Source organism: Scylla paramamosain, chromosome 2 (assembly GCF_035594125.1).
Source record: "Scylla paramamosain isolate STU-SP2022 chromosome 2, ASM3559412v1, whole genome shotgun sequence".
Classification (NCBI taxonomy): domain Eukaryota; kingdom Metazoa; phylum Arthropoda; class Malacostraca; order Decapoda; family Portunidae; genus Scylla; species Scylla paramamosain.
Window position 1 is genome coordinate 13908045 of NC_087152.1, and position 9456 is coordinate 13917500.

General features: G+C 41.0%; 2 non-coding genes across 2 annotated transcripts; one reads left to right on the forward strand and one right to left on the reverse strand.

Annotated features, from left to right (window-relative positions):
- The first annotated feature begins 2360 nt into the window (after window positions 1-2360).
- Trnav-aac (transfer RNA valine (anticodon AAC)) lies at window positions 2361-2433 on the forward strand. Its single transcript has one exon. It is a non-coding gene; the product is annotated as a tRNA-Val (tRNA).
- A 6129-nt stretch (window positions 2434-8562) lies between these two features.
- On the reverse strand, window positions 8563-8634 carry Trnad-guc (transfer RNA aspartic acid (anticodon GUC)). Its single transcript has one exon. It is a non-coding gene; the product is annotated as a tRNA-Asp (tRNA).
- Window positions 8635-9456: the final 822 nt, after the last annotated feature.

Below are 9456 nucleotides of genomic sequence, written 5' to 3' on the forward strand. Positions count from 1 at the left end.
TCTCCCTCCTCCCCCTAAGCTCCTTGCCTCGCCTCGTGTCCTTGAGATGGCACAGTAACGGACGCAGGGTTGGCAGGAAGTGTGCGACTTTTAACACTCCTCATTGACTCCCCTCCTTCGAAACCCGGGAAAAAAAAAAAAAAAAAACAATCAGCAAAGGATAATCACATCATTGTCGTCCCAAGTGTTATTGTTTTAAATAAATTGCCAAGAAGGAAGGGGCGTGGTGAGCAGGTGGAAGATAGGAGAGGTGTACGAGATTTGGGTTGCGTTGAGAGGGATGGTTGGTAGGAGGGAGGGAGTGTGTGAGCGTGTGTATGACTGTCTGGCAGCGCGGTATGAAGTGTCTTGCGCCTGTATTTTCACTTCCGGTCATTGCCTGATTTACCCACTGGCCCGGTCATCTGCCTCCCCTTACACTGAACCCAAATAGCCAGAAAATACACGAAAAAGCTTTAGCGCTAATTGGAACTGAAAAATTTTCATGCTACTTGTTACGTTTAGTATAACAGAGGAAGTCGTGATTCGATTATGCGTTTGGGAAAATTCAGTGCTTCCGTTACTTAAGTCTCTCATAATGATTAACGCAAGATAGACTTCTTTTTTTCTTTTGGAGTTGGCGGGTGAGCATCCGTCACCTGGCGAGGCGGAGCAGGGTCTGATAACAAGAAGTGGACGCCTCCAGCCACGGATGTCAATAAGCACTTGTTTTTCTAGAGGAGACTCGCCTGGGGAAGTGCGCAGTGCGGCCTCGAGCTCCTGTTGACACTGTGATCAGAGTCCACGCCTCGCCTCATGACGCAATGATGCAATGGAGCGCCACTTAGGTACGGCGCAACGCTGTGCTCATCCGGTCTGGTCACGGTGGCATCACATTCTCCAAGCTTTCCTGAAGCTATGACGGGGATTAAAGCTGACAGTCTTACGATCATTATTTTCAAAAATTGCATCGCGTTTATCTATAGCAGTTTTACCAGGCTGCTATGGAATTTTCCTGGAGCGTTTTCATTTTAGTTTTCTAGTGTTTTAATTTTACGAGGCTGTAGTGGAAGTTCAGTTTTGTAGAGCGCTTTAATTTTACCAGGCTCTAATAGAAGTTTTCTTGAGTGTTTTTGTGATTCTGTGATTGTTAACCAAGGATTTTGCATCAGCAACGTGGGGAAAACAAATGATAACCAGACTAATCATATCTGTGTCCTCCGAAAAAAAAAAAATATGAGAGGATAAAGTGTTTAAGAATGCGAGTCGAGTCCTGCTTGTTGATATGAAGTTCTCAAAGATGATGGACTAATACAACTGCAGCCGTTATCTACGTAGACGCGGAAGAACAAAGATAAGAATAGCAATAAAAAAGGCAAGCCGATAATTATTTACCGTCACCATCACCACCACCACCATTACACACAACAAACAAACACCACTATCACTACTATTTCAAGTACTACTATTAAAACCACCGACCGGGAGAGGCAAGCTATGCAACCACCACCACCGTAACAACAACAGCCGTCACCACCACTACCGGAAGAAGGTCCAAGGCTCCATCACGACCTCGGAACGTCTCGAGTCTTTGTTCTTCCACACCCGACCACCCACGTCCTCAGCGCACATCCGACACTCAGCCCACACCCTCCGATACACTCAGAATGCAGCTTCCCACACTATCCAGGCACCCATTATATACTAAACACCCTTGATACACATCATACAACTTCTACCACACTGATACATTGCATACACCTGCTACACTTCAATATACACGCCAACTCACTCCGACACACTCAAGGCAGCCATATACACTATCCATACACGCCCTATATACTACACTCCCTCATATACTACATACAGCAACCACTACACTTCAATATACAGGCCACTGACTCCAATACATAAAAATACAACCTCATACACTATTCAAACACACCTTACATAGCGTATACCCCCGATGCACGATATACGACCTCCATTACACAACTCTGATATTCCGATACACAGCTCACATCCTCTTATACACATTTCATACCTCCAATATACAAGTTTCACTCTCCCAAACACACAGAATCCTTATGCGATAAAAACTAGTTATCTGGTGTAGTGATGTTGTCTGTCACTCAACCAGCACCATCACCACCCACCACGACAACCACCACCACCACCCAAGGAAATGTACAGACTCAGCATCCAACCTTTGCTTGTCGCCGAGCACTCACCTGGCGGGAGGAGAGAAGCAGAATATTAGTGTTCGTTTATATCAGGAAGAATACGAGTGTGTGCCTGTTTTGTGCTGTACTCGTAAGCTGAACATCGAGTTTTATACCACCCGAATCTCTCTCTCTCTCTCTCTCTTACTCTCTCACTAAGTGCTCATGGTGTAGTGGTTATCACATCTGTCTAACACACAGAAGGTCCCAGGTTCGAGCCCTGGTGAGCACAATTTATTTAGTTCTTCAAGGCTGGCATATTGATTCCACGTACAAACCTTTTCACGCAACATCATCCTGACCGGCTGGTGTTTGCAGCATACCAACTCAAGTCTACCTTATTAGCCTTATTAGCAGGGACTGCCACATGTAGGCCTGGTGGCTTTTTGCAGCTTCCATTATTTTCTCACGTTCTTGTGTTCTCTCTGTCTAACTTGTAATTGTAATATACTTTTTTTTCTATGTGTCATGATTACCGGCCTAAGAAAATAATTAACAAATAAATAAATAAATAAATAAATAAGCCTTTCTTACAAAGCCATTCTCAAATATAAACAAATAACCCAAAACAGATAACCAACTTCCTTCCCTAGGTGTTTTGATAGCATACTCCTTTTCTGAGGCAGTTCAAGTCGTAGGCAGAAAGGAAAAACTTTGACAGGAATAGAGATTCGGTGTTTACCAATAAATGGGATGAGTTTTTTTCCACTGTCTTTGACAAACAATATTCACTGACATCCATATTTCCTCTTCTTTGAAGATTTTGATATTTTTTTACCATTTTACAGAAAATCTTCTCATAATCACAGCCTTTTAGAAATTTATGTATATACCACATTTTTGCGTAATTCTTCATCCTAGACATTACACAAAATTAACGCCCTTTATTTATTTATTTTTTCTTTTTTTCCGTCTGTGCGTCGATGAAACACTAATTTTTATTTGTGTATTTATCTACTTTTGTATTATTAGTATTTTTTTCACAGTGCTCTGAATGTTGGCAAAGGGAAAAGGCCTCATATGTATTAAATTAAACAATAAACACATGCACAGAAAAAAGTTCGCTAAGCAGTGACAAATTATGCACACACACACACACACACACACACACACACAGCCCTGCAGTACCAAGTGTCTCTGAGCAGGCGGAGATACCCAAACTCTGTCCCTATTCTTTCCTGCAGCGTGACGAGTACTAATAAATGCTGCAATGATAACCTTACGGAAGCATTTGAGCCATTTCGTGATTCGGGATCTCTTGGAGTTTTTGTATAGTTTGCTTTTTTATTTTATTTATTTATTTTTTTTTAGATTAGTTTTGTTCTTCAGAGACGTAAAGAGTGAGAGCTTTTTTTTTTATCTTCTGTTTTCTTTTACAATGATTATGACGATAATAAAATCAATAACAACGCCACCACCATCACTAACAACAACAACTACTACTACTACTACTACCACTACTACTACTACTACTACTACTACTACTACTACTAATAATAATAATAATAATACTGCTACTACTACTACTACTACAACGACAACATTAACAACAACAACAGCAACAACACCCCCACCACCACCACCACCACCACCACCACCACCACCAACATCAACAACAACAATAACACCACTACCACCACCACCGCCACTACCACCACCACCACCAACAACTACAACAACAATCAGACCAGAAATAAAAGATGAAGAGAGTGGATGTGGATGCGGGGATCTTTCCATATTACACCAGTCGTGGATATAAATGTATTATATGTGGATGAGAAACCTTCACCTTAAGAAAAAAATGATGTATGTGGATGCCAGCTTATCTTCAAGGATGTGGACTTTTCTTTTTCTCTAACATTTACAGATAAGGTTGATAAAAGTAATTATCTCCCTATATATTGTTTTGTTGTTGTTATTGTGTCCTTCACGAGAGAGAGAGAGAGAGAGAGAGAGAGAGAGAGAGAGAGAGAGAGAGAGAGAGAGAGAGAGAGAGAGAGAGAGAGATCGTAACCATTGTCTTGTCCTGTCCTTTATGTAGCATCGTGTTCCCTACTCAGTTCCTCTCACTTTCAGTTCATCATTATTGGCATTATTCGCTTTATTCCACATTCCACTGAAGGTGCTGATCTCTGAAGAAGGACAGTCAGAAAGCAAGTCCAACATTACCTACCAAGAGAAATACAGTCAGTTGCTACACATTACACGAACTTGGAGCGGCAAAGAAAAGTGAGAGAGAGAAAAAAAAAATAAATAAAATGAAATAAAGCTATTCCTATTTTTTCCTACATTTACGATAGAACATCCACATCCACATCTGAATCCGCATCCGTATCCGTATCCACAATATCTGTGAATAGTCCCACATCCATGTATCTGTTTTTTTTTTTTTCATTCTTTCTCTCTCTCTCTTTTTTTTTTTTTTTTTTTTTTTTTTGCAGGCAACATCCGCATTCACATCCTCATTTGCTGGGAAGTGAGCGTGGCGGGTTTACGGGAAAGTAAAAAGGGTGGAGTGAATCATTTCATCAGTCAGTGGTGGTCCTGGTGGTCGTGGTGGTCTCATGTGGCGGCGTGTGAGTGTTCTATCTCACTGATTTGATAGCAGAGCGACTGTTGTGTCCTTATCGAGACGACCCCCTTCCTTTCTTTCTTTAGCTCTCTGTCTATCTCTCTCTGTCTTCTTGTCTTTCTCTTCTCTTGGTCATTGGTAGTCTGTTTGTGTTTATTTTTCTCCTTGTCTCTGTCTGCCTGCCTGTCTGTTCGTTCGCCTGTTTATTGATGTGTTTACCTGTCTCTGTCTCTTTCTCTGTTTCTGTCTCTTTGTCTCCATGTTAGTATCTCTCTCTCTCTCTCTCTCTCTCTCTCTCTCTCTCTCTCTCTCTCTCTCTCTCTCTCTCTCTCTCTCTCTCTCTCATTTAATAATAATAAAAGCATAGGAAATTAGAAATAAAAACAGATCTAAAACACTTTGTGAGAAAAAAATAACGAAAATGAAAATAAATAGATAAATAAATAAATTTTACACTAAAGATAATAAAAAAAGGAATAATCACCAACATAAACTTGAAAAATAGTAAATAAAAAAATAAATAATCAGATAAATGAGTAAAAGCGATTATCCAGCCACTCTATCTCTGTTCAAATCACCATAAACTCATTCATAAAACTAACTGCAGCATTACACACTTAACCGATAAGCAGAAAACAGAGAAACAGGAAGGAATGAGTAGTGGCTAGGCAGGGAAGAGGCAAGCGATGCTGGAAGGGAGTCACTGTCCGTCTGCCTGTCTGTACTGGAGGGCGAGGCGTGAAGGGAACACCAAATATTGCTATCAACGGTCATTAAGTCATTATACCTCTCGTTCTCGTCGGTAAACACACTCCCGTAACAGCAAGGTAGGCGTTTGCATGTGTAGTGTGTGTGTGTGTGTGTGTGTGTGTGTGTGTTTGTGTGTGTACACACGTCCACACTTAAATCATGCAGAGAGAGAGAGAGAGAGAGAGAAACCCTACTCATCCATTCTTCCTTCCTTCTTCTTCTTCCTCCTTTCCTCATTTTCTCCATCTCCTCCTCCCTCTCCATTCCTCATTTCTTCTTCCTTTTCCTCCTTCTATTAGTACTACTATTACCACCACTTTCCACCCATTCTCCACCTCCATTCCTCCTTCCTCCTCCTCCTCCTCCTTCTCTTTTCCCTCCATTCCCCATTTCTTCCTCCTTCTCCTACTGCTACTAGAACAGTCTACACATCTTATTATGTAGAACACCTGGAAATACCTGGAAAATGCTTAAAATTGAGGGAAATATTATCGAATAGAGTGGGCAGGGAGGAGGGAAGGTTTCGGTCTGGATCCTGTTGTTTTCACAGTGGGCGCTCTAAATGGGGCTGCAACATGTACTCGTACTTTATTTAAGCTTTATTTGGGGCATTTTGGGTATTATTTGTCTATTTTCGTGGTTAATTCTGGCTTTTCTTCACGTCTGAGTCTGGAAACACACGAAGTTTTAACTAAACACTAATGTACAGGCAGGGAGGGAGACAGGAAAAATGCTGCGCCTTATTTTTACGAAGGGCAATTTATTTTGAAACTCGCGAGAAGAATGACGCTTAGTATGGGCTGCCCTGTGTATTCTGATCTGCGATGTAATTCAACTAACACAATGAACATTGACGGAAAGAGACTGGAATAGAGGGATGTCCCGGGGCTCGGTACGCTGATGACGTCACGCTCTTATATACGTACCGTCGTCCATTTTGAAAATGACCCCTCGAAAAAACGGAACTGGACTGGAATGCCTTATCTATTCTGAATTAACATTTACTTTAATAAATGCCTGGAATATAAAAACATTTTCAACTTGCCTAATAACAAAGAAAATTCCAAAACACAAATTATAATTTTTATGAACGGGACTACAAAAAAAAAATTATATATATATATATATATATATATATATATATATATATATATATATATATATATATATATATATATATATATATATATATATATATATATATATATAATATCGAGAAGGAAAACACAGAAAAAACTAGATTATGTGACATATTCTGAATACAAAAAATCCTTACTTTCCAGATAAATAAAGAAAACTCAAATTTCTCGTCGTATAATGATTTTTTTTTTTCAAATCTAGCAACTGACTTATTTCAAATCTGAAAATACGAATTGTTACACTAGATTTTATTAGGTAGTATTACTCGTACTTGGGATACATTTCTTATGTTTTTATGTCTTACGTCAAACACCAAAACAATCCTAGGCGTGCTAATAAAACAAATGAAAATTTAAAAAATGACGAAAGTGTTATTTTAATCGGAAAAAAAGCTAGACAACATTTTATTTTATACTATAGCTTGTTATACTTTTCTATTAATAAATTCAATATCAAAACGATGGAAACTCCACTGAAAAAAAAATAAATAAATAAAATGATGAAATAGAGCCGAAGTAGTCTTTTCACGCCTTTCCTCAATACCTCCTCGTCCTCTTCCCTCCCTCTCATACCCCTCCCCTCCCCTCCACCTCCTCCACCTATTCCTACACAGCAAGCTTTTAAATCACCTGGAAACACCTGCAAAACCTTCGAAATTACGCTAAATATGTGACGGGAATTTGTTACCTTAGCCGCGGGGGAACGGGGCAAGTCGGAGAGTCTTGGCGGGGCTCGGCGGGGTTGGGCAGGTCGGAGCGCCAAGGATACCGTAGTGTGATGGTGTGGTGTAGTGTAGTGTTGTGTAGTATGGTATGGTGGTGGTGGTGGTGGTAGTGTGTGGTGGTGTCTGGTGGTGGTGTGGTGTGGTGTGGTGGTGGTGGTGGTGGTGGTGGTTTCGTAGTGGTGTAGTATTGTATGTTGTGGTGCTAACACTACACTCCCACAAGCTTAACTGTCCTGTGTGTGTGTGTGTGTGTGTATGGGTATGCGGCGCCGATTAGAAACGAGTCACAAAGCTGTATAATTGGTGTTTAACCCTTAAACTGCCACTTGGTGTGTGTGTGTGTGTGTGTGTGTGTGTGTGTGTGTGTGTGTGTGTGTGTGTGTGTGTGTTTCCAAGCTGATCTGCATGTACAAATCAGAAATTCATGAACGTGTTTGTTCGTTTGTCTGTTTGCCTGTGATCTTCTGTGTGTGTGTGTGTGTATGTGTGTGTGTGTGTGTGCATTACTTGAGTTGTTTCTGTGCATGTACATAAGAATGTATGTATGTATATATGTATGTATGTATGTATGTATGTGCGCTTAGATTAGTGCATGTAGGAAACCACAGGCTGCATCTCACCATTGCAAGAAGAGCGCGGGACGCCGGGGCCACGGGACGGGAACTCCAGCAGATAACACGACTTTGCGTCAAGGCTTATCATATGATGTTTAATGGCACGTTTGAGAGAAGCAACCCAGTGTCATTAGTTCAGCCCCGGCGACCAGCACCCCTGCCATCACCTCACATCACCCCTGCCTTTATCCGAGAGGGTGCAGCCGTCCACGACAACCCTCGAAGGTGTTCAGATGGCTAGACAAGAGCACATCGCGGGGATACACAGGCCGGCCATGCAAAAGTGCCGTGCCACCACCACTGGGATGCACTACAGCTTGCTTGGGATCTCTATTCAGCGCCTGTCGTTACTAATTAAACTTGTTCACTCAGCAAACAGATCGACACACACCAGCACCTCACTCATGCTTACCTGTCTCCAGTCAGGGTCATACAAGTTGAAAGGAACAACGTCAGCTTAGGAAGGAGCTTAGAAAGACAAGACTAACGTGGAGATAACGGCAGCACATGATGTCACGTCACACCTGGACAGCAGAAGCCCTCCACAGCAAAATTATGGCTCTCCCCGGCGGGGAATCGAACCCCGGTCTCCCGCGTGACAGGCGGGGATACTAACCACTATACTACCGAGGACTAAGGCAAGGGGAGCTAAATAAAGAATTGAACAGTGAGTAAAGATGATCTCCTTTATCTAGTTTCATTATAGGAATAAACACAGGTATCATAGAATAGAATAAAGTAAAACAGAACAGAATAATATACAATATACTACTACTACTACTACTACTACTACTACTACTACTTTATAATAAAGCATTTATGAAGATCAACTGACCTTGAGATAATCATGGCCAAAGCAATTTATATAATAAAAGAAAAAAAACAATAATAAAATTTTGAAATTACCATTGCTTGTGTATGGAGCAAAACAATAATACTGACATGAAGGAAAAGAAAAAAAAATCGACAGAGAGAGAGAGAGAGAGAGAGAGAGAGAGAGAGAGAGAGAGAGAGAGAGAGAGAGAGAGAGAGAGAGAGAGAGAGAGAGAGAGAGAAACAGCTGCGTCCTTTTAGAGATACGTGTTTTTTCTTTCATGAGTAAAAAACTAATAAAAAGTAGGAAATGAGAGAAATATCCACAAACTTTAATTAACTCGAGTGTGGTACGACGTCAGAGAGAGAGAGAGAGAGAGAGAGAGAGAGAGAGAGAGAGAGAGAGAGAATTTACACCATCACTTATTTAACCAGTCATCATCATCATCATCATCATCATCATCATCATCATCATCATCATCTTCATCATCCTTCCTTCTAAAAACTTGACCTTGCCAGCCTCCTTTTCTTCCTCCACTCCTATAGAATCTACAATATTCCCTTGCAACCTCCTTCCCCTTTTCCTTTCTTTTCATCCCTTCTTGTTCCCGTCTCTTTAAAAGTTAAACCCCCATTCCATCC